General features: G+C 36.3%; 2 pseudogenes; both read right to left on the reverse strand.

Moving 5' to 3' along the window:
- Positions 1–15,518, reverse strand: part of LOC136406693 (ABC-type organic anion transporter ABCA8-like) — a 99,971-nt pseudogene extending 84,453 nt beyond the window's left edge.
- Positions 1–27,447, reverse strand: part of LOC136406692 (ABC-type organic anion transporter ABCA8-like) — a 328,883-nt pseudogene that overhangs the window by 193,785 nt on the left and 107,651 nt on the right.

Consider the following 27,447-nt stretch of genomic DNA (forward strand, 5'->3'; position numbering starts at 1 on the left):
GGTTCAATTCCCGGCCAGGGCACATAGGAGAAGCGCCCATTTGCTTCTCCACCCCCACCCCCTCCTTCCTCTCTGTCTCTCTCTTCCCCTCCCGCAGCCAAGGCTCCATTGGAGCAAGGATGGCCCGGGTTCTGGGGATGGCTCCTTGGCCTCCACCCCAGGCGCTAGAGGGGCTCTGGTCATGGCAGAGCGACACCCCGGAGGGGCAGAGCGTCGCCCCTGGTGGGCGTGCTGGGTGGATCCTGGTTGGGCGCATGCGGGAGTCTGTCTGACTGTCTCTCCCAGTTTCTAGCTTCAGAAAAATACAAAAAAAAAAAAGAAGAAGTCTTGGTTGTAGGCTCTTGTTTTGCATTACTTTGAATATTTCTTGCCAATCCCTCTGGCCTCAAGTGTTTCTGTTGAAAAGTTGGATGTCATCCTTATGGGGGCTCCTTTGTAGGTGATTGACTGCTTTTCTCTTGCAGCTTTTAATATTCTTTTTTTATCTTTTAGCTTTGTATTTTGATTATGATATGTCTTGGTGTAGGTCTCTTTGGGTTCCTCTTTAATGGAATTCTCTGTGCTTTTTGAACTTGTGTGACTTTTTCCTTCATCTATTTAGGGAAGTTTTCAGCTATGATTTCTTCAATCAGGTTTTCTATCCCTTGTTCTCTCTCTTCTCCTTCAGAAACACCTATTATGTGGATGTTGTTTCTTTTCATGTTGTCATAGAGCTCTCTTAAGAGTTTTCTCAGACTCCTTAAGCCTTTCTTTTGCCTGTTTTGCTTCTGTGCTTTAGTTTATCTTCTTCTCTAAATCACTGATTTGATCCTCTGCTTCATCCAGCCTGCTGTTAATTCCTTCTAGCATAGTCTTCATTTTTGATATTGTATTTATCATTTCTGTCTGATTCTTTTTTATGATGTCAGTGTCATTTTTGATGCTTGTTATCTCTTTATTTAGGTGTTCATTATGTTTATCCATTGTTGCTTTATGATCCTTGAGCCTCTTAACAATCATTATTTTAAACTCTCCATCCAGAATCTTGGTAATTTTTTTCTTTCAGTTCTTTTTTCTGGAATTTCTCTTGTTGATTCATTTGGATTGCATTTCTCTGTCTTCACATTTTGTCTATGTATAGACTACTCCATTTGGGTGTGCTGTGTGTGTAGCTGGCTGAGTATACGGTTGGTGTTGTCTGCCTCTAGCTTCCTGGTGTGTTGTTTCCAGATCTTCTTGGGTTGGTGTCAGCTGTTGTTTGTAATCCGCTGTGGGCTATTTGTATGCTGCTTATTTTTTGCTGTTTGTGTCAGTGTTTTCTGTGATTTAACTGGGTCTAGTGTGAGGAGCCCTTCCTTAATATACCACTCTAACAAGTGTTGTTAGTTCCTGAGCTGATGTTCTTCATATTTGGCTGCTGTATGTGTCAGCCATGGGCCTCCCTGGCCAGAACCTGGTGCATATCAGTGGGGGTCACTGCTTATGAGTGGCTCTTAGCAACGTTCTTGGAGCTAGAGGCAATCCAGAATTTGTGGCAGCTTCTGCTAAGCCCAGGTGCCATTGTAAATATCAGCTGCATTCTTAGGCTGGCTTTTATCTACTCCTTGCCATTGGGTGTGGCCTTGTGTTCTTGAGGTGTGGTTTGCCTGCTGCCCACTGCTGCCCCTGCCACCACTTCCCTGGGCCATTTGGCCTGAGCATTGCTGGGCATGTGGCCAGCCTTGCGGACCACCACTGCTGATTCATGGGCTGCCTTGCTAGCTGCTGTTGCGATTTGCGGGTGGGCTCATATTTCAGACGTGGTCTTTGCTTCCACAAGTGTGCAGCCACTGCAGCAGGGACCACCCCACTTTTGGGGATTGCTCAGCAGTGTCGGGGGGCAGTGTAGCCCTGACCTCAGCACTCAGAACTTGTGTCCTTTACTCATCCACTCTTTCTAAGTGACTCTATATTCTGACAGAAGTAGGTAAGCCTCCAGTGGGTGAGGTAATTGCTTCCTTTTGCTGGCGCTGCTTTTCCCAGTAAAAATTGCAACTTAAGATTTGGGGAGTGACTCAGCAGCACAGATTTAGATTGGTTCTCTCACAGAATGTCTCTCCCTGTGCCTACAATATTACACTTTCCTCTCACAAGTCCAGTCCTCTCAGCACTCCCTGCTCCTAAAGCCCTGGGTAAGTGTCAGTGAACAAGGTTCTCTGCACAGTCCCTTTATGACAGAGCCTGGGTCTGAGAGTTTTGTCTTCATCTTGTAAACAGTAACCTGGCTCTTTTCTCAGGTAAATACTGTCCATTTGACTCTTCTAGTTTCTGGGGTTCTAGACTGGGGCTCAGGTTCTGGGGCTGAGGACCCACAAGTCTCAGGGAAACCTATACTACTGTGTGAGTCCCACCAGGCTGCCGCTCACTCCTGAAGTGGGGCAGCCCTTTTCGCATCTCCACCCTTCCTACCAGTCTCAGTGTGGGTTCTTTGGTTATCCTTGGTTATATATTCATCTTAGTTTAGTCCAAGGTGGTTTTTCAAGATGATGGTTCCCAAGTTAAGTTGTAATCCACTTTGGTTCTGGGAGGTGGAAGTTGGAACATCTGCCTATTCCATCACCATCTTCTGGACCAATTTTTTCTTTTTAAATGAAAGTCTTTATTTTGAGATAATTTTAGATTCATATGCAGTTGTAAAAAAATAATACAGAGATATCAGCATACTCTATTCATTTTCCTTCAATTTTAATGTATGAAAGAGCCATAGTAAAATATCACAAACAGGGTATTAACACTAATACAATCAAAATAAAGGCTTAGGCTGGTATCTCAGTTGGTTAGAGTATAGTCCTGATATGCTAAGTTTGAGGGTTTGATTCCCTGTCAGGGCACATACAAAAAACTGCCATTGAATGAATAAATAAGTGGAACAACAAATCTATGTTTCTCTCTCTCTTCTCTTTATTCTCTCTCTGAAATTAATTAAAAAAGAAAAGATCTAAAACATTGCCATTACCACCATGATTATGTAGTCATTAGGAGCCACACACTCTCTGGACAAAATCTCCTTCTGATGTTGACAACTCTTAATCTGTTCTCCATTTTTATGATTTTGTTATTTCAAGAATGTGATATAGCTAGACCAGGCAGTGGCACAGTGGATAGAGCATCAGATTGAGATGCAGAAGGACCCAGGTTTGAGACCCTGAGGTCTCCAGCTTGAGCACGAACTCATCTGGCTTGAGCCAAAAGCTCCCAGCTTGGACCTAAGGTCTCTGGTTCAAGCAAGGGGTTACTCGGTCTGCTGAAGGCCTACAGTCAAGGCACATATGAGAAAGCAATCAATGAAGAACTAAAATGTCACAACAAAAAACTCATGATTCATGCTTCTCATCTCTCTTCATTCCTGTCTCTCTGTCCCTATCTATCCCTCTCTCTGACTCTCTGTGCCTGTAAAAAAAAAAAGAATGTGAAATAAATTGACTCATACAGTATGTAAACTTTTAGGATTGACTTTTACTACTGAGTCTGATTTCTGAGTATTCATTCAGGTTGTTGCATATAAAAGTTACTAGCCCCTTGCTTTTTACTGTTGAGTGATGTTGCTCATTACAGATGTACACTATTTAATCAATCACTCATTAAGAGCAACTTAGTTGTTTCAGGGTTGCCTATTCCAAATAAAACTGGTATATACATTTATTTACAGGTTTTCATGTGAGCATGTTTTCATATCTTCAGGATAAAAGCTCAGTGTGCAGTTACTTGGTTGAATGGTAGCTGCAGATTTTCTGTTTCAAGAAACTGCCAACTGTTTTCCAGAGTCATGGTGCTTGTTTATATTCCCAACAGCCATGTATGAGTGATGAATTTTCTACACCTCCTCATCAGAATTAATTCGTTCTGGCTATCTGGCTATCACGCTGCCATACTATACAATCTTGATTACTATAATTGACATTATGCCAGAGCTCATGCCCCTGGCTCATTACGCGGAGACCTGGCAAAAGCTACAGTTGTCTGTTTCTCCTCAGGGAGCCAAAGAGTCCATGAAGGCCCTTAGCATCTCTGCCCAGGCTGATGGGTGAAGATCTCCTGCACAAAGCCAGTCTATAAGACTGAGAGAGGTGCCTATTCTATCTAACATACATACGTCAACATAAACTGTCAAGATAATAAAAATTTATAAGTCAAAAATATTCCAAACAAAGGAACAAGATAAGTGCACAGAAACTGACCCTGATGTAATGAAGCTGTATTACTTATCTAAAGAAGAATTCAAAACAGCTCTTGAAAGTATACTGTTTGATACTGGCCCAAAATATCCAGAGTTACCACAAAAGATTTGTCAAGAGAACAAGAATTCTCATGGGATTGTTTAACATAACATTTAAGAAAGAGGTTTTCAACCATTTGTGTTCATGCACAGTTATGAATAATAGAATATTCGGTTATATTTTTGAACAGAATGAAGAACTAAAAAAGCTTTCTAAAATGCCCAGGAATAATACAACAATTAGAATATAATATTTTCCACTGTTGGTAAAATAATCTAGTTATTGTACATCATGTGTTAAATACCTGAGTACATGGCAAGTTCTCAATGTTAGTTCTAATAATAATCACTGATATTATTATTATGAAAAACATTTATGTATTTCATTCTGTGATTTTCATGCACATTACCTGGGAATTTATTTGTTCTTTCCAAGGGCAACATGTAGACAAGTTTTCTTTCACTTTCTGCTGATAATTTGGCATCAGGGATGTGCTGTGTAACGAGGGATGTTATTTTTTCTTTAACACACATTTCAGTTACCTGCAAACTGGTGTTAAAAAAATACATGCTATTTTACATCATCTACAATTGCATAAAAATATCAAATAAAATCCTGTCTCTATGAGACAAGAAAATATTAAATAAAATCTAATCCTAGAAAAGGTCATCCAAACATAAAATAAGAGGACAATAAAAATCAGATTAAAGACATGTAATCAGGGAAAGCAAAGAGTGAACTAAACAGAATTACTGGTCAGGTTATTCAGGGATGATTCCCAGAGAAAATCAATATTGACTTAGGTCCTTAAGGGGAGAAGAGCTACAGAGTACAGAAGATATCAGGGACACAATACTGTAACATCAGGACTATATGAGGTGGACAATGTTTTAAATTTTTCCAAGGGAGTTATTGTGGCTATATATGATTGTTGTATTAGGCAAAAACAAGGGGCTTTCAAATGCATGCACACAAATAGATTCAGGTATTCAATTTAGCCATCTAATGAAAATTAGTTAAATTCTTAGTATGTGACAGAAATTATCCTAAATGCTGAGAGTACAATGGTGAATAAAACAGCATTGTCCTGCTTATATGAAGATTAATTTCTAATGGGAGAGACAGAAAGAATAGAAGCAAACAAATGGATAAGTAAAATACTTACCAATAGTGGTATGTGCTATGAAGGAAACAAGGGTATAGATAGGAACTAATCATGGATAAATGTGGGTTCTGAACAGTGGGGTCGCTAATTTCCCTCTTTCTACCTAGTGCTAACTTTACAACTTTGTAAAGTAAGAAGTAAAAAGTATGATGGAGAAATCACTCTACACATGTCAAAAGACCAATGTAAAAAAAAAATCTATTTATCAAGGATTTAATGTATATAATAGATGGAATACAGTAATGACTTTGTAACTTGTTTTTGTCATTTGAAATGTGTTACTCACAGATCTGAACAACTTCCTCATTAGTAAAGTGGAATAATGATTGCTAATATCTTGGGTTCTACTAAGTGAATATTAGTGATATCTGCACTTAACAATCTCTTCAAAATGGTAGTTATTTTATTTGATCAAATTCTTGACTAAATCTGTTTATCATAAATATTTTGAACATATAAGAAAAATGTCATTTTTAGAAGCAGTGGAATTCATTGAGGGAATGAAACAAAGAAATATACCATAATTTTTCTCCAAGATGATTCTGTTGATTCATGAAACGTTTCCTGGCCCCTTGAAGGAGCTTGTGCTGGGCACTGGAGAGGACTGCATGAACAATACAAGCTTATAGCTAGGAAGAGGAGTTCAGCAAACCTCTTCTGTAGAAAGCTAGATAGGAAGTATATTAGGCTTTTCAGGCCTATAGATCTCTGTTGCAACTATTCAACACTGCCACTGTAACATGGGAGCAGCCCTTGGCCAATAGCTCAACTAATGGGAGTGGCTGTGCTCCAGCTTTACAAAAACAGGAAGTGGGCTGGACTTGGTTCACAAACCATAGTTTGCGGATCCTGATTCAGAAGGAGAAATAAAGCAATTACACAAATTATTGTCATGGAGACTCAGAAATTCGTTGGGATCCCTGACCCAGCATTCTTTATTTTGAGAACATGTTGTGTTACCATGCAATGTGCAGGTCACCCTCTCCTTTATTTTTCTGTAACTTTTGCTTGTAACTAAGAATTATTACTCCTACTTTGTAAGTGGGAAAACTGCGTTTCAGAGAATTCATTTAATTTCCCAAAATAGATGAAAATAAAAGTACTTTACAAAATCAAGATACTGTGATAATACACAGGGATGTAAGATAGATAAAGACCATGTGAGGTGGCAGTGACATAACTCTGTAGGACCTGAATAGGTCAGAATAAGCTCAAGAAAATTCCAGACTCAAGAAATAATTTCAAACAATGAAAAATGTCGGCCATAATATGGCATGTGGAAAGAACAATGAATATTTTATTTTAAATAACAGTTATTGAATTGAATAATGGAAGTAATATTAGAGTCATGGTAGTGAGCCACACCAACATTATTTGGTGTTGTAGTTTGGTACCTGGTAGATAAAATGAAATCATTGAAATTTTTTGTTTGCTTTGTCTTGTTTTTGCCATATAGACTTTTTTTTTAATTTTTAATTTTTTTAGTTTTTAAAGTGTACCTACAACATAATTGATTATTGAAATGTTGCAGTGATGTTTGCCTAAAATCTATGTACAGTTATTGATCAATGTCACTCTGTTAAATTTAATTTTATATATAAAAAAATAAGGTTTAGATTATTTAAATGAGAGCTACAAACAGATCAATTAATGTACCAATTTAAAAAATAATTTAAAATATGATCCAGAGCCTGACTCATTGGTGGCTCAGTGGACAGAACATTGAACTGTGTCGCGGAGAACCCTGGTTCAAAACCCTGAGGTCACTCGCTTGAGTGCAGGCTCATTCAGCTTGAGCATGGGCTCACCAGCTAGAGCATGTGGTTGCCTGCTTGAACATGGATCATAGACATGACAACATGGTCTCTGGCTTGAGACAAAGGTCACTGACTTGAAGCCCAAGGTGACTGGCTTGAGCCAAAAGTCACTGGCTTGAGCAAGCGGTCACTCCCTCTGTGTAGCCCCCTGTTCAAGGTATATATGAGAAAGCAATCAATGAACAACTAAAGAGCTGCAACAAAATATTGATGTTTCTCATCTCTCTCTAACTTCATGTCTGTCTGTCCCTCTCTCTGACTCTCTCTGTTTTCATAGGAAAAAAAATGGATCTTGGTAAAGAGCTTTAAAATTAAAACTATCTAAGTTCAATTCTTGATTTTACCATTATTAACTTCTAGGGTCTATAGTTTCTTCTGTAGTATAAAAGTAACAACAGTTCCAGCCTCATAAAGTAAAAGATTTAAATACAATAATCTCATGTAAATATTCTCTATTATTTCATAAATGACAGCTAGGATATGCTACTTTTAAAAATAGTGATAAAAATAAAAATGAAAATGGTGGAGAGAAAGAACAGAAAGATGAGAAGGGGCTAAGAGAAAGAGAAGAAACAGGGAGCTTACTTGGGAGACTTTGTCAAACCCTGCGTGAGAGCTGATGAGGCTGTGAAATGCAATGTCAGTTGAGAAAGTTCCCTTCATATATACATACCTTTCTTACCAAGTAATGTATTGTGGGTATATTTTCTATCACATTTATTTAAACATTTTGTTAAGTTATCTTACATTCTTTTTTTTTTTTCATTTTTCTGAAGCTGGAAACAGGGAGAGACAATCTGACAGACTCCCGCATGCGCCCGACCGGGATCCACCCGGCACGCCCACCAGGGGCTATGCTCTGCCCACCAGGGGGCGATGCTCTGCCCATCCTGGGCGACGCCATGTTGCGACCAGAGCCACTCTAGCGCCTGAGGCAGAGGCCACACAGCCATCCCCAGCGCCCAGGCCATCTTTGCTCCAATGGAGCCTTGGCTGAGGGAGGGGAAGAGAGAGACAGAGAGGAAAGCGTGGTGGAGGGGTGGAGAAGCAAATGGGCGCTTCTCCTGTGTGCCCTGGCCGGGAATCGAACCCAGGTCCTCCGCACGCTAGGCCGATGCTCTACCACTGAGCCAACCGGCCAGGGCACATTCTTGGTCTCTAAATCTATCAATCAATAGCTCTCATATACTCATAGTTACTCCATATTTCTATATCTATATATCTCTATCTTCCAGATATATCACCATGTATGTATTTGTGCATATGTATATGTGCACATCTGTGTATAATAATAACACATTGCTATTATTAACAATATAAGTGTGTTGTTATGTGTTCCTTCAGGCATCATGCTTTTCTCTAGCCCATTTCTCATTCTCTCGCCTCCTTGAGTGGCTCTACCTTAAATGATATCCAATCCCCCATTTCTTCTTTAGAAACAGTGATGAGCCTGCACACTTCAGCTTTCCTTTGGAGAGAAACACTTTCCAATCTGAAAGGGAACAAGCAAAGAAGAAAGTTTGTTAAGAAGTTGCCCAAGAAAAGACAGGTCATTGTCTACAAATACATTCTCTCTCTCTCTCTCTCTCTCTCTCTCTCTTTCTTTGTACTATTCAAAACTAATTCAGAAAGGTCTACATTTTCAAACATAAGGCATCATAAACACTCATTGAAATAGACACATTAGAATCTTATTTATATACTTCAGGCTGTTGTTTTTTCTTCCAATGAGGCAGAGATGCTACGTAAATATATCTTCAAAGATACAGAATAATAACATTATATATATTAATGGGTCACACATCAACATTGTATGAATATTTCAAGCTGATTTACTTCAATTTTGAGTAAAAGGATTAATGCCTTTGAATATAGACTTAACTTACTTTGAAATAAGTAAGTTCATTGGCAGATCATGTCCCTATGTAATCAAATGATATAAAATTTTAGAAGCTCCATGACAATAGTTGGGAGTTTGACTCAGGGACCCAGTTCATATTGTCACCAGCTTTTCAAATGGTCAAATACAGCAAGATGACAGGGTTAGAAAATATAGCTGCTCAGCATATTATCCATATTTCTCAAATCTCATAAAGTTTTCATCAGATACTTAAAGGAAACCATCAATTACCAGCCAGGATGTCAGCCTCATCCATGAACTGGGTACTGAAGAGGATCACACGGTTCCTTTCCCGCTCCTTCAGAAAGTTCCACACTCGATGTCTTGAAAAGGATCCAATCCAGCAGTTGGCTCATCCAGTAGGAAAATCTATAGAGGAGGGGTGTATATGAATCAGTTTTTCAATAAGGTATATAGTTCTTCCAGAAAACATGTGGAAACCATACTATTTATATTTCAAAGTACAGGGTGGTGAGGATTATATTCTTATATTTAATGTTCCATCATAAATATTTTATCACAGAAATTCTTTGTAAGAAAAACATTTGAATTAGTACCAAAAGTTTCATTTAAAACTTTGAATCCATCTCTAAATTTTGTATGACTTACTGGAGGATCTCCTAAAAAGGCAATGCCCAAGGTGAGTTTTCTTTTCTGTCCGCCACTTAAATTTTGAGCAAGGATGTTTTGAACATTTTTCATTTCCAATTCCAGCAAAATTCTTTGTATCTAACCAAATGACAACATTGGTGTCACAAACCAAGATTCCATTTTTTATATTTTTTTAATTTTAAATTTTTAAATACAAGGTTGTAAAGTGTAATAGTTAAAAGCATAGATACTGAGCGAGACTAACTAGATTTGAACACCACTCCACAGTAACTCGTTGCATAGACTTGGTCAAGTTACTTACTCTCTTGAACCTCAGTTTCTGCATATATAACATGGGAATAATAATAGTACCTATCTCATAGAGTTGTTTTGAAGAATACATGAATTATTATATTTAAACATATAGGTAATGATTGGCATATTTTAAATTATACATCGTGTTAGATATTATCTAAATTAGATTATTTTTGTCCAACTTTCATAGAATGTTTTAGCACAAAGATAATTTAATGAAAGCATAAAAACTCAGTAGAAATAGAGTGAATGATCTCATTGTGACCAATATATCAGTGCTAATATATTTCTGTACCTCTTGTTCCACCTCCTGTGGAGGAATCCCTTTTATCTTAGCAAAGAGCCTGAGATTTTCTCTCACAGTGAGGAAGTCAAATTGTACATTGGCTTGTGGACAAACTCCAGTGAGCTTGCTGAGATTCTCTAGGTTAGTTGTTTCTGAAAGTTTATTATTATACACAGTGACAGAACCTACAACAAAGATGAAAAGTTAACATCAGATTATGCTTTAAGTTAAGATTTTTCTAAATGAGAATCATTATGTAATTTTTAATTACATTATGATTTTATTTTCAAGGGTTATAGAATTCAGGCATTAGGAGCTTCCATTTAAGTTGTTGATAGATGGGGGAAGGAAGGTCCATTCTGCAGCTGTTCCCATTAAGATATAGTCAATTTATCTACCTGTCACACTTAGGTGTGGCTGTATAATAAATGGAATTTTAGAAAATACAATATCATCAGAAGCTGGGAAGTTTCTCAGCCTTGGGATTGCCCTCTGTCTGTTTCTGAGATCATGGGCATCACCAAGTAAAGGACCCTGACCTAGCCTCCTGGAGGGTGAAAGGCCATGTAGTAAGAAAGGTGCTATGGTCCCTACTGGAGTCCCATATGTGTGAGTGAGGCTATGCTACAGTGCCTAGCCACAGCCTCTTTAGTTAGAAACACTGCCAGGCAACCCATAAAACCATAAGAAATAAACAAACATTTCTATTTTAAGCCATTGGTTTTGGGGATGCTTATTATTCAGCAAAGGCTAAGTGATACAAGTTGGAATGCCAAATGGTACCTAATAACCATGAAAATAATGATCATGAAATATTCAAATTCCATATACACCAATTCAGTATTGTTTACCTTTATAGAATAATACTATAAATTAACTTCCATTTTTCACTGGTAATCTGTGTTTGTGATTAAAGATCAGAATTTAATATTATAAGCTAATTTATTTGCCAACTTGACATTGGGGAAAAAACCCTCTTACCTTTGGTGGGAACAGATAACCCACTAAGAATGTTTAATAGTGTTGATTTTCCTGCTCCACTGTGACCGAGTATTGCAGTGATTTGGCCTTCATATATGTCAAATACCATATCTAGGAAAAAAATATTAGTAAAGAAGAAAAGAGGTAAGAATTACAAAAGAAAAGAAGCCACAAATTTATTGTTGAGCTAAAATTTGTCTTTTTATTTACAAGAATGGCTGTGTTTTGTAAAAATGAACATACTAGGTTTTAAACTCAAAATAAAAAAATATGCATTTTATAAATTTATGCATTGATCCTCCTTTGAGATTTTGAAATTACTTTTTTTAAAGCCAGGAAACATGCCTTATACTGCTAGGTTCGTTGACATTGTCTGGCATACAGTACATGAATGCTCATATTTATTGAATTGAAGAATGATTAATAGTTCCATAAATTGCTATGGGGACAAAAATCCTTTAATATATATAATATTTTTGAACAAAATAAAAATAGCAATACCTAAAATAGCTTTGAAATTGGAAGATAAAAATTTAAGTTTGTAGTAAACAACCTAGAATTGTCTTTAATTACCTCCATATGACACATTATATCCTTCAAATACATATATAATTCTAAAACATACTCAATTTTTTTCACTTTTACGCTGAAGTGATGTGTTATAAATAAATTTATGTGGCTAAAAATTAATTTTAAAACTGAAAGACCAACAGTAATTGCTCACCAAACCAAAAAGAAAAAATGAAAGAACATTAATATCAATATAATCAAACTGCCTTTTGACCCAGGCATCCCACTTTTAGGAATATACCCCCAAAACACCATAGAACGGTTCCAGAATGAGAAATGCACCCCCATGTTTATAGCAGCATTGTTCACAATAGCGAAGATCTGGAAACAGCCCAAGTGTCCGTCAGAGGACAAGTGGATTAAAAAACTTTGGTACATATATACTATGGAATACTACTCAGCCATAAGAAATTATGACATCAATCAGATCATTTACAATAATATGGATAGACCTTGATAACCTTATACGGAGTGAAATAAATAAATCAGAAAAAAATAAGAACTATTTGAACCCATGCATAGATGGGACATAAAAATGAGACTCAGAGACATGGACAAGAGTGTGATGGTAACAGGGGGTTGGGAAAGGGGGAGGGGCCCAAAGAAAACCAGATAGAAGGTGACAGAAGATAATTTGACTTTGGGTGAGGGGTATGCAGCATAATCAAAAGTCAAAATAATCTGGAGATGTTTTCTCTCAACATATGTACCCTGATTTATCAATGTCACTGCATTAAAATTAATAAAAATAAGATAAAAAACAAACAAAAATCCAAAAAATATATAATAAGAAATTTATTATTTGTTTACCTTTCAGAGCTACTATTTTATCAGGCTTTCCTTTATATTCTTTTGTAACCTGTTTGATTCTGAAAGAAAAAGAAGAGACTTCAGGTTATGACAATTATATTTACTCGGTAATTCTAGGCTTAATTGATGTGATGGATGGATCTTCCCAGCAATGTATAGGAAGATAGTGGATTTAACTCCTGTGCAGTCATGCTTGTGTCAGAGTATCAGCTAGAATATTTCTTCACAGTCTTTGCTTCACATTATCTTCATCTGTGAAGCTTTATAATTTACCTATGCTTGGAACACATCACCAGAACTAATGATTTCAACAATTGAGGTACAACCTGACATTAGTATGGAGAACCAGGATTATCTCTAAAGTGCAAAGCCAAGAAAGCCAGGCCAAGAATCAACATAGGCATCTACTAAAGAAGGTCCATTGTGAACTACTGATAAACATATTTTAAGAAAAGGAGAGGATGGCAAAAAAATTAATTGAAATTTTCATTTTTTATATTTATTTTTAATTTTAGAGACAGAGGTTGAGATAGAGAGAGAAACATTTATTGTTGTTCAACTGAATTATGCATTTATCGGTTGATTCTTGTATGTGTCCTTACCCAGGATTGGAGATATCTTTTGTTAACTTGAGTCAAGGTCAGGTGGAGTAACAGAGAGAGGCTAAGATAATTAATAGTGAGAGCATGGGTTTTGCAATAATACTAATGAGCTCATCCTATCTGTAACATCTAGTAGCTCTGTTACCTTAACCAGTGCACTGATTTCAGTAAGCTTCAGGTTTTGCAACCTGAACACTATGAGAGCTTTAGGGTTGTGTTAAAAGATGAGTAAAATATTTCATCTTGCGTGCATAGTGCTTGGTTCCAGGGAAATAATCATAAACATAAGATGGTGTTGGTTTATTATGACTATGGTAATAAGAATGGACTTAACATGCTGGGTGTTATTACAGATCTGGAATCCTAGGTATTTTATCCGGCATATATACACTACAGAAACTGAATCACATTTATGTTTCTTATTTTTTATCTATTTATTAAAAACTCAGGTTCCATTAACCATGAACTGTGTAGATTTTTCCATTTCTGTTTTAATCTCATTTTATCAGCATTCTGTAGTACTTAGAGTTGGGTGAAGTGATAAAGAGGTAAATAAATGCAAAGATACCTCAAATAAAGTCATTACTCTAAGCTGATCTACTAGAGATTAAACAAGGCTTAGGTCATAGGACAAATATAAGTATGGAAGCTTAATATGAAACAGATTAAAATTAAAAAATGAATTAGTTATAGAAGCTTAGTAAGCTGCAGTAATGAGACAGTTCACACAGGACTGATATATGCTTGCCATGGATGGATGAACAAGATTTGAATAGTCTGAGATGTTGATGTTTCTTTTTATGTTTTTATTTGAAAATAAAAGTTACCAACATGAAACAAAACACATTCTAAAAGGCACATCTTCTTCAATTTCCTTTGTGACTATTTCTAGGTCTTTTCTTCCTTCCTCTTTCCTACTCTTTCATCCTCTTTGAAAAGGCAATAAATAGAAAAGAGAAGTTTTAAAAGACTGAGATAAAAATGGAAAGTGTAATCAATGAGGTGAATAAATGAATCCAGGTGAAGAAATGAGTGAGGTTGAGACTAAGTATAGAGAAGACAAACAACTGAGAAAAGAATCAGAATCCAGACAGGGATTTTGTAGAATTCCATTTTGGGGTGAAAATTTCAGTTTTTGTCTAATGTAACTGTCAACAATATAAGACGATAAAGGGTAAAAAAAAATTTTTTTCAATTTGAAGTACAAAGTGATGGATGTAGCATACCAACATGCATCCTTGTTACCTGATGGCTTCTTTCCCATGGAATTCTGGAGACATTGGTTCAAAAGAGTCATTAGATGAAAGATTGAAATCTGTTTCATTTTCAAGGGCCACATGATCTGCATTCTGTTGTCGTGACCAAAAGGAGGGCTTCAGGAAAAACAAGGGTGAATATTGACTTCCATCTTCACCTAATGGCCAAGAGACAATTGCTGGGTCAGCCACCATGGCAAAGGCGAGAATCACCCTAATGCAACATAGCAATGCAAACTTGTGCCAATAAACCTGTACACATGGTAGACACAGGGAAATACATGCTTTGCTATGTAAAGCTTTATAAGGAAAAAAAATTACTAAGATGTCTCTCTGTTATAATAATAATTGTTCCTGTAGGAAGATCTGAAGTAGTGACTTTAAAAAAAAATTGGAGGAACTTAAATAACTGTTATGATCCATTTAATCTCAAGGAAGCCATATATTGTAATACAATGCAAGATATGTCGGGCATGCTGAATTTTATCTAAGAGTCCAGGTGTCATTACACTGGCAAAGGAGAAAGAAATTGAGAAGTGACTATTAAATATATAAAACAAATATTCTAAGAGAATACAGAATAAAATTTGGCAAAAATAATAAACATATTTTAAGAAAAGGAGAGGATGGCAAAAAATTTATTGAAATTTTCATTTTTTTACATTTATTATTAATTTTAGAGACAGAGATTGAGATAGAGAGAGAAACATTTATTGTTGTTCCACTGAATTATGCATTTATTGGTTGATTCTTGTATGTGTCCTGACCCAGGATTGAACCCATAACCTTGGCATATGAAGACAACACTTTAATTGACTGAGATATCCAGCTAAGGCTGATGTTTGATATTAGTCATATCACTACTCACGTGGCAAAATTTTTTCAAAATAAATCATCAATGCCAGATAGAGGAAAATATCAAAAGCCAACATAAAATGTGTTCCTATTATTTGACTTGAGTAGTTCTTTGGATCAGGAAATGCATTCGAATTTATATCATAGTCCACACGTAAAAGCTGAAAATGAAAGGGTAGTTAATTAAAGGAAGTTAAGTTTATAATAAATTTTAAGCAGTTTTAGCATAAAAATAAAATACCATATTTCGTCATGTATAAGATGCTCCCATGTATAAGACACACCTTAATTTTGAGGTCTGAAATTTGAAAAATTATATTACATAAAGTTATTAAACTCAAGTTTTATTGATCATAAAATTCATACAACTCTTCATCACTGTCAGAACTCACATCTCTTAGCTTGTCCTCATCTGTTTTTGATGATGAATCATTGTATTCAACAATGAGCACAAAGACAAGTTCAAAAAGTGGGAAATGCAAGTAAAAACATCAACAACCACCATATAAAATGAACCCAGTTTTAAGACCTCAAATGTTTCCATAAAAGTTGCATCTTATACATGGGGATGTACGGTAGTTATTCTTTGCCCCATACCAAAATACAAATTAGAATAAGACTGCCTGCTTTACAATTCTCAAATCTATTGGAAAGATGTGCATGTGACCAACTATAATGCAATTTACTAACTGCAATGATTTAAAATACATTCCAAATGAAATGGAGCACTAAGAGGAAGTGGGGAAGTGTGTGAAAAGATGATATTTGAGCTCAGCCTTAGCTAACTTCTTACCAAATGGAACATGGGAAAAAGGAGTGGTCTCCTTGGAAATAGCTCCTGAGAGAGAATTTATGCTCTTGGAGAGATCACTGGTGCATTTAAGAAGAATGAGTGGCAGAAGTGGGCTGGTCTATATTGTTCAAGCTAATGAGTAGTTTGTAATTAACACTTCTTTAATAATGGATATGTAATGATTGACATTATCATTTCCTAGGAGGAAAGGCAAAGTAAGTTCAGTGTGAGAATCAGATAAAGAGAACCGACATTTTATGAACAAAAATATAATTTAGTATTCAATACATATTCAAGGTGCTTTTAACTTTGAATTTTCTTTCTTACTTTATGGTTTTTATAATCATGGGAGCTATTAAATTAGTAAATCAAATTATGAACTGGAAGAGTTATTTAGTATTATATTTGTAGCATCATGTTCATATTTAATTAGTAGCCAAAGAAAACATCCTAAATAATTACATGTTGGCCTTCCATTTTTCACTCACCCTTCGATGTATTTTGTGGGGCTAACTACTTCCAAAGCTTTTAAAATCTCACAATATATTTACTAGGATTCTAAACCTTATAATGTTGACTATAGAAATGATTGTAGATAATTAAATTCCAAAGAAGAGAAAAACATAGGTTAATATATAGCAAAACAATAGTTCATTATTTTTTAAATAGAGTTTATTTTATTTTATAGTCTCACAGTCTGAGATTAAATTACTCTTATTCCTCCATGTTTAGAACATTAGAATTGTAGTGTTTAAAGTAATTATTCCATCTAATCTCACCAGGATGTTGTTTGTTGACATTTATCTATGATTACATAGCAAATGTAACCAAAATTTAACATGCTGGTATTGTATTTTAATTAAGGAAATAATGTAATATAAAAAAAATTCCAGAGAGGATAGTTCTGAAACATCATTCACAAGCAGTTAGATGGTTTCTCACCTGGGCCATTCCAAGCGTGAAGGCAAAGGGGCTAAAGAAACCTACTATCCATTCCAGGGACACAGGAAGGTGCCTGTACAATACCGTGAATCCTAGACTTCCCCAAAAGACAGTGAGAAGGAACAAGACCAGGCCAGTGAGAAAAGATTTCTTTATCAGGACACTCATTAGAAAAGCCAAAGCTATCTAAAATGAGAGAAGATGCATTTTGTTTATGTTTCTCCACAAGTTATTCCTAGCATAATAAAGTAAAAAAATTGAATATACAAAATTAAGTTATATTATTTGTCTATGTATAAAAACAAAATGATGGTCTGAAATTCACAAAACAAATTGCAGTATAAAACATTCCAACTCAAATACCAGTCTAGAGAGTTTTCTTTTAGCGAGATAGATAGACCAGAAGAGAGATGAGAAGCATCAACTTGAAGTTTCCGGACTTTAGCTATTCATTGATTACATTCTCATATGTGCATTGACAGGAAGATCCAGCTGAATCAGTGACACCTTACTCAAGAAAGTGACCTTGGGTTTCAAGCCATTAACCTTTGGGTTCAAGCCAGCATCCATGAGGTCATGTCTATGGTCCCATGCTCAAGTGGGCTGACCCTTGTTTAATCTGGTGAGCTTGCACTCAAACTCTCAAACTGGGTCCTTGGGGTTTTGAAACTGGGTCCACAACAACACAAGTTGATGCTCTATTCACTATCTGACTGCCTGGTCAGGCTCTACAGACTTTTTCTGAAGAAAAAGAATATACAGAATAATAATCTCCTTGAAAACCAACCCTTGATCCTTAGGGCAAGAGTCAGCAGGAAAATATTTAATTCACCTACTCACCAAAGACAATCCATACAGTAGAAAGAGGGTGAAGACCACCACGAAACTAGTTTGAATTACAAACTGGGCACTGATTACAACACATGTCAAGAGAAGGGCAGCAATGAAGATGAAACCAGCATAGAGCAAACCCCAGGAGAGCCTAATGTGGAAACAAAATGTTATTTTAGCATTTCATTTTCAATGGGAAAGACCTGACTGTGGATTCTGATGTCACTGATTCAGTTATTTCAATCACACATTCGTTCATTCAGCTGATATTTATTCAGTGGTTAGGATATATAAATAATAATAAAATTATTTTAAAATAGTTTTTAAAAGTTAAGAATACTCTCATAAAAGTAATTACAGAAATACACATATTATTATGAAAACAGATAAAAATAGGGTTCTAGTCTAATAGCCTTTGGTTGTACATTTTCTCTGCAGCATTCTTACTCTGTGACCTCAAAGGCACTCTGTAACCCCTCTAAGTCCTCTTATTGCTCTGGATGTTTGGAATAATACTACAGTGAAAATGCAGAGGTTCTGTCTGTGTAGGACCCTGTCCTATTATGTGATAACTTCTCATTGAACCTCTGATTCTTTCTCTTCTGTGGGGATGAGGACATGATGATTTTCCTTGGATTAAAAATTTCTTTCTCTGTGTAATTCTGCTACTTTTCTCTTTTTCCAATAGCTGTTTTCTCGTTCTTTGGGTGTGTCCATCACAGAGTCTACATACCTGTCTATGACTATATTCATTTTCTGTTAAACTAGAATAGTTCACTTTTCTTTATTAAATTAATTTACTTTGTTTTCTAATAATATTTGGAGAGTGTGATGAACTAATATTAAAAATAAAAACAAAACGTCAGTTGAACCAACGGAATCATGGTGACACACTTAGCTGTGACTCTGTACTGGAGAATGTTTTAAATCATTTTATTCTCACAATAGCACAATGCAGAAATACCATTACATTCCCCATTTTACAGACAAAGAACCTACTGAAATGGGTGCTAAGCAACTACATTTCAAGTTCAGACATTCTGGCTCTACAGTCTTTAGATTTTCCTGTTTGGCTGTACTTCCTTTTATTGACTATTAATTCTGTAAAGAGGTCAATATTTAGTTGCATTTTCTTCCAGACTCCGAATTTGTTTACACATGCTTATTTCACCTGGCTTCCTAGGCTCTCTTATTTTACCTCCTTCTCACTATAAACATCATCTTTAAGCCCTTTCAGTCCATTCATCACCAGTTCTCACACTGGACCTTGTCCATACTGGGTACCACTCAACCTCTGACATTTTAAGTCAAATTAACCCAACCTATATTAACCAATTTGTTCTGCCAATTTGCTCCTTCAAGTATATCTACCATCCCTGGTCTCCAAAAGAGCCTCTGATCTTTGACCTCATTTTCCCCTTTTGGTCTCCTCCTGCCCTATATTCCCCCTCCAGCCCAGACAACAATGTCTGTCATTTCTACCATACTTTTCTCTGTGGATTCAGTGGCCATCCCCATTATCCCTGCTTTAAATTCACCCAGAAAACCCAGTCCTGTGTTCTTGCTTCAGTCAGAGATGTCTTATAACCCCAGCCATAGCCTGGCAAGCATAACTATATGTTCAACCTATTGCATCATAGGAAGAAGGTAGAAAATCATGAGGTATGAATCAGGATGTTTTGAAGAAGTCCGCTTTTCCTGAGTCCCTACATGAACTGCACTTTACTTACCAGAATGCTGAATTCCGAAGACCCATCATCATCATCAAGCCCTTCATCCTCTTCCTCTCTCTTGTGACATTGTGAGAGGCATAGTAAATGAATGAGGAAAAGGAAATAATGAGGAAGAAAATGAATAAATCAGTGTGCATTCCATGTTGACTAACAAAGGGATGGATCTTCATAGTTTTTCCGGTAACTGCCATCAGTTCTTCCATCACTGAGTGGTTTGTTGTGATCTGAAGAAAGACAGTGATACCCATATTTGCATATTCATGAGTGACCTCTTTGCCTAGGAACACCTCAGGGCCTGTGTGGACCTGATCTAGGCCACTTTTCACTTCTGTGATCTTCCACTGGCCCGGGGAACCTCGCTTATAGGCTTGCTGAGCTGCACACACTTCCCAAAATTATCTGTGCGTCTTAATGCCTCCTTGCTAATGGTCGCTTGAAATGTCTATATGACATTATATTCTCAGCAAAACACCTTGCCTCATGCTTCTGTTTTAAGTGTCATTCCAATCAGGAGTTCTTCCATGGCATTCAAGGCCAACAAGTTTTGGCTTATTTACCTGTAAGGATTTTACTATACCTCTGTGATGTATCTTCTTTTTTCATAATATTTTATATGCCTGGCTTCCTGACAAGGTTTTCTTCTTCGAGGAGACAATTTTCCTCCTATTTATATACATATAAAGTCCTCGTGGCACATAGCAACTTAAGAAAGCTTTGTTGTAAATAAATGGGTGAGTAAAGAAAGAACAAGGCTTTATTTTCTTGTATGGAACGTTTGATGCCTTTAATACCGTTATTAGTCTTTATTGGACATTCTGTACTCACTTCTATAATTGCAGCATTAATGGCAGCTTGAAGAGACACAAAACCTTCCGTCCAGAATTCTGTTACCATGCAATAAACAGATTCATATTCATCATATCCTGTTTCATAACATTGAACTTTAAAGGGAAAAAAATACGTAAGTATTATTATGGATTAGTTCAGTTCTGACTATAGGAAACATAAGACCTTACAATGGCTTAATTACAACTGTTCTTATTTTGACTCAGAGTCTGCTAAAACATAAATTATAGTAATGATTCCTAAAGAGGAGGGGTCAGAGCACTCCTACAAAATGATAATCAAATTATAACACTCACACTAAGTTTTCTCACATTCATTTCTCTGCTTCTTTACCAATCAAGAATTCTGTTGAGATCTTAATTATGAATTCTGTATTGTGAAAGCAGTACCATTTTATGTGTTTCGAAAGTTAGCAGAGTTTTATATGAATTGAAAAATGCTACTAAAATTTTTGCCTAACATTTGCTATAATGCTGGCCTAATAAGCAAATATATGTTTGGATGAGATGACCACCATGTTTACTTTGTGTCAGAACATCTTTTGAAGAAAAACAAATATGCTTATAAAAAAAAAGGACTAAGGCCCTGGCCGGTTGGCTCAGCGGTAGAACGTCGACCTGGCGTGCGGGGGACCCGGGTTCGATTCTCGGCCAGGGCACATAGGAGAAGTGCCCATTTGCTTCTCCACCCCCCCCTTCCTCTCTGTCTCTCTCTTCCCCTCTAGCAGGCAAGGCTCCATTGGAGCAAAGATGGCCCGGGCGCTGGGGATGGCTCCTTGGCCTCTGCCCCAGGCGCTAGAGTGGCTCTGGTCGCGGCAGAGCGACGCCCCGGAGGGGCAGAACATCGCCCCCTGGTGGGCAGAGCGTCGCCCCTGGTGGGTGTGCCGGGTGGATCCCAGTCGGGTGCATGCAGGAGTCTGTCTGACTGTCTCTCCCCGTTTCCAGCTTCAGAAAAATACAAAAAAAAAAAAAAAAAAAAAAAGGACTAAAAAAACAAAGGCCTACAGGTCATTGAGTATTAAACTACATTAAAAAGATATCATTTAATATGACAAAAATTACATTGAGGAAGTAAATGTGTGTCTCATTAAATTTTAAATATTAAGAAAATCATTTAAAAATCATTTACATATGCAAATGATATGACAGTATAATAAAAACATATATACATATGATCAAATTATACACACAAATGCACCATTTTAAACACCACTAGAACCCTGTCCGTGTACTGTCTATGATTTTATGCTTTCCTAGTCCCAAGCCCTACCTAGCTACTTTCTTGAACTTTGTGTTTATATAGAGATGCCTTTAAACTTTTACTATGTGTACCTAAACTACATATATAACTTTAACATGTTTCAGTTTTACTTAAATCCAATAAATCATTATGTTCATTATGCCTCATGTTGCTTCTATTGTTCTATAGTATGGTTTTGAAAATTATATAATGGCTCATTTTCTGTCTTATTATTGTATAGAATCATATTACAGGAATGTAATTAATTCTACCTATCCATGCTGAAATTTGTTTGGGTCCCCTTTTTCTTTTAACTATTGCCAAAAAGCAACAACAACAAAAAACTACAAGTATGAAAATCCTTATCTGTGACTTCTTGTGAATATGGGTGTATCAGTTAGATAGTCTACCATATGTTACAGTAACAAACAAGTCTAAAATCTTCAATGGCTTATCACAGAAAAGGTCTATTTCTCACTCAGGCTACAAATTCAGCATAGATCTTAGGAGGAGGGGCTGGGGGTCCTCTATTCCACATCAAACTAAGGGTCCTAAGATGATGGTGTTTCCTCCCACTAGTAGCTGGCACTACAATTTAGGTGTGACTACCTAGCTTGCAGAAGTAGGTAGGGAAATGTTCTAGAGAATTCCTACCTGCTTTTCAAATTCTTGAGTCCAGGTATCTTGTTATAGTTACACAACTTAATTATTCCCTTCCCTCGGGAAGGAGAACAGAACAGGCTGCATGTCTTGAGCACAGGCGGGACCCTGTCACTAGTAGGATTCCTGTGACACTGGGTTGTTATTCACTTCTCAAATTAATTGTTAGATTTCTCAATTTTTGTGAAATTTAAACATTTTGTGATGTTGGCTTCTCTTTGCTACATATCCTGGTAAACCCTCTGCATTGTTCTATTTACTGTCTGGTAAACGTGACACCGCATGTGATTTCAAAATTCATTTCCCTGATTGCTAAGGCCGGGAAGCATCTTTCTGTGTGCTCCTTGCTGGGTGTTTCTCCTTTTATGACATTCTTACTTATATATTTTCATGATTCTCCTCTTTATACACTTTTACTTATTTACTCAAAGGAAATCTTTACATATTTCAGAGATTAAATTTTGTTGGTTTTCTTTGTTGTTAACATCTCATTCCAAGACTTACCTTTATTTCTCATTAACTCTATGGTATCTTGTGATAAAGAGAATTCCTTCATTTGGTTCCAGTTGAATTTATTAATCTTTTCTTTTATAGACCATTTTTTTATTCTGTTTAAGAAATTATTTTCTATCCCATAGTTACAAATATATAGCCCTACATTGACCTCTGAAGCTTGTTTATCTCATTTAATTCTTTACTGGTTCATTGTTCATGTGAAATCATTTCATTTTGTTCTTTATGGAAAGAGACTTTTTGTAGCATTGCTCTGCAATGTCCTCTCAGGCATATGTTAATTCTCATATTTATGCAAAGTATTTCTATCTATTTATTTTTCTGTTACTATAGTAATAGCACAGTCTTAATTATTTATAACTTCATGCTTTTTAATGAGCAGCATGGCTGTTCCGTGCTCCTTTTAGAAGTATATTTTAGAATAAATGAACCAATTTAAATGAAAAGATTTGTTATGATTTTGATTGAAAGTACAATAGGTTTCTAAGGAAATCTGGGTAGAATTCACATCTGCAGACACTTCTCCCAGGAAGAAATACAAATGGCCAACAGATATATGAAAAGATGCTCAGCTTCATTAGTTATTAGAGAAATGCAAATCAAAACTACAATGAGATACCACCTCACCCCTGTTAGATTAGCTATTATCAACAAGATGGGTAATAGCAAATGTTGGAGAAGCTGCGGAGAAAAGGGAACTCTCATGCACTGTTGGTGGGACTGTAAAGTAGTACAACCATTATGGAGGAAAGTATGGTGGTTCCTCAAAAAACTGAAAATAGAACTACCTTATGACCCAGCAATCCCTCTACTGGGTATATACCCCAAACCTCAGAAACATTGATACGTAAAGACACATGTAGCCCCATGTTCATTGCAGCACTGTTCACAGTGGCCAAGACATGGAAACAACCAAAAATCCCATCAATAGAAGACTGGATAAAGAAGATGTGGCACATATACACTATGAAATACTACTCAGCCATAAGAAATGATGACATCAGATCATTTACAGCAAAATGGTGGGATCTTGATAACATTATACGGAGTGAAATAAGTAAATCAGAAAAAAACAAGAACTACAGGATTCCATACATTGATGGAACATAAAAACGAGACTAAGAGACATGGACAAGAGTGTGGTGGTTACCAGGGGAGGGGGGAGGGAGGATGCAGGAGGGAAGGAGGGAGAGAGTTAGGGGGAGGGGGAGGGGCACAGAGAAAACTAGATAGAGGGTGACGGAGGACAATCTGACTCTGGGCGAGGGGTATGCAACATAATTTAATGACAAGAAAACCTAGACATGTTTTCTTTGAATATATGTACCCTGATTTATTAATGTCATCCCATTAACATTAATAAAAATTTATTTAAAAAAATAAAAATAAAAAAATAAAAAATAAATAAAAAAAAAGAAAGTACAATAGGTTTCTAAGGAAATCTGGGTAGAATTCACATCTGCAGTAGACAGAATTCTAATATTAACTTCTTGCCCTTGTATAATACCCTATCCTCTGTGCGGGGTGAAACCTGTGAGTCTAAGGATATATCAGCCCCATGATTATATTATAAGGCACAATTGACCTTAGGGAGTTTATCCAAGTGGGCTAATCTAATCACACAAGACCTTTAAATGTGTTTGCTCTAGCTGGGTAAGTCAGAAAGATTCAAAGGAAGAAAGATTCACTCTTGCCATTGTTGGCTTTGAAGATGGAGTGGTTCACATGCAAAACCAGACTGTGCTCTCTAATTCCTGAGAGGGACCTGCCCCTGAGAGTCAGGAAAGCCGTGAGAAACCTATTCCCAGGCTGAAAGAAACTGAATTCTGTCAACATCATGAATAAGCTTTGAAATGGCATTTTCCCAAGAACCCCATGAAAAGAACTCAGCCCGGTCAATACCTTTATTATAACCTGTGAAAGCCTAAGTAGAGACCCTGTTAACCCTGCTCATACATCTGACCTACAAGCTATGAGCTACCCAATGAGTACTATTAGTGATAATTTGTTACACAGCAGTAGAAAACTAATACACTGTGTATGTGATATGTGTCTAGGAATGTGATTTATTCTTTCCTTTATTTGGGACTTTTTAAATAAAGATTTATACTTTTCTCAAAATAGTGTTCTTATCTTTCTTAGACTTTATTTTCTCCAAGGTAATTTTTTAACACTTTCTGTATCATATGGTATATTTTCTTCTTTTGTGTGTGTGGGTGTGTGTTTTGTTTTGTTTTTAAGTAAGAAGAGAGTAGATAGAGAGACTCCCTCATGCACACTGACCAGAATCAACCCGGCAACCCATCTGGGTCTATTACTCAGCCCATTTTGGGACAATGTTTACAACCAAACTATTTTTAGTGCCTGAGATAAAGGCTTGATATAGCCATCCTCAGCATCAGACCCAGCATGCTTGAACCAATCAAGCCATGGCTGCAGAAGGAGAAGAGAGAGAGAGAGAGAGAGAGAGAGAGAGACAGATAGACAGAGAGAGAGATAGACAGAGAGAGAGAGAGAGAGAGAGAGGGTAGGGAGGAGGAAGGAAAAGCAGGTGGTTGTTTCACCTGTGTGCCCTGACTAGGAATTCAACCTAGCACATCCACGCACAGGGTCAATGCTCTGCCATTGTGCCAACTGTCCAGGGCATTTCCCTGTATTTTTTATTCCTTCGTTTATTCTTTAACATTCTAGACATGCATACTTTATATTCTCAGTTTTATAATTCCACTAAAATGTGTAACCTCCTTTATTCGGTCTCCTGACTGTTACTTATGGTGTCTTGATTTCTCATCTCGGACTGTACATTAATACTCAAAGATATTTGGCTTAAATCTAGGTTATATTTTTCTATAGAGGATTCATAAGCTCTTCTGCTAGGCACCCTAGTGTCTATACCACCCCAGAATCACTTCATTTATTTTTGTTGTTGGGGTTTCTCAGAATTTGCAGTTGAGGTGGATATAATGCCTACCTCCAGGGACAGTGTGCTGAGAGTTACAAATTCTCCCAGGGGAATGTTCTTCTTGTCATCTAAAGCCCATGTAAAGACCAACAAGTTTTCTTTTGTTTTTCTTTTGCTACTAGGTAATTTTTTTTGTCTGCTCTTTTACTGAGTATGTAGCCTCTCAGGTTCCAAATTAATATAAGAATCTTTATTTTATGTAAACTCACTAATTCTCATGTAGCTCCTGAAACCTAAACCTCTTGGTTAGCAAGACTGGCAAAATCATATAGCATTAATCATAATGGGTAACTCTGAATTTGATCCCTTTTTCATTTGAGGACCTTGGAAGTTTCCTTTACTTTCATGTAAGCTTACTCAAACACATAAAGGGAAGTTTGTTCTCTTTTAGCTGAAAAATATTTATTTTCTTTTAATATAATAGAATATACATGTTATATGTACACTTGCATGTATATGTATACATATACATATTTATATGTATATATAAAACCATGATATAAAATAGTATGTTAATATACCTCAAAATCAATGTACATTTTTGAAATGTGTTGATTGGGCTGTTGACATTACCATCATAGAGAACGATTTATAAATTTACTGTATTAACATCTATTCCCACATATGGCTTACAACATCATGAAATAGAAAGTAGTGGAACTGTATCACTAGAAAGTTACCTGTATGGTGGTTGAGTTCCTTGTTTCTTAAAAATCTATACCACGTCACAAAATTCAATTGATAGGAGAACATATTAGTAAAGATGACTCCTACTATTTCCTCAGGATAACTGACTGTTAAGTTTTCAATACTTTCTTCATCAGAAAGTCCTAAGACTTCTTTAACTGAACCTACAAAATGGAATGTTATTGTCAGTAAATTATAAAAGACACTATCTTCAGGCTTCATATTCAATTCCTTTACTACAGTACTTTATGGAAATAAAATAAAATATTGATTTGGAGTAAGTCAGGCACAATAAAGGTTGGGAAGAAAAGCTTTTCTAAAATTTCAGCCAGACAATATGTAATCAGAAGGCGTACATGAAAATTAGTTACTTTCATATGTTGGATTACACAGAGAAACACAATATTTATTGCATCCACAAAAACACTTTTTCTTACCTAATTTGCCTGTGCTGATCTCAAATCAGACATTAATGTTTCTCTGTAAGCTACAGTTTTCTTGCAATTAAAGATTTTAGGTTTTCATCTTATTGTAAAATTTTCAACATTTAGTTTAACACAATAAAGTAGAATATCTTCTTAGGCATCATATTTGTGAAAATATAATAATTTATATAATGCAGTAAATACACTAATACAATAAAAGATATGATTGCATCAAATTTGTCTACAATTTCAAAACAGAACATATTAAAACTCATATTTTAATCATAAAATATGTGCAAAACTTATTTAAATTCTATTCAGGCAAAAATTTGTGTTTGTAGCTCTTGCATTTGCATACTTGTTGAGGACAATCTTGTTTGATGATCCAGGAATAGTCAGCAATCATATTTCTGTCCCATAACCCCTGATAACA

This window comes from Saccopteryx leptura, chromosome 5 (assembly GCF_036850995.1).
Source record: "Saccopteryx leptura isolate mSacLep1 chromosome 5, mSacLep1_pri_phased_curated, whole genome shotgun sequence".
NCBI lineage: Eukaryota > Metazoa > Chordata > Mammalia > Chiroptera > Emballonuridae > Saccopteryx > Saccopteryx leptura.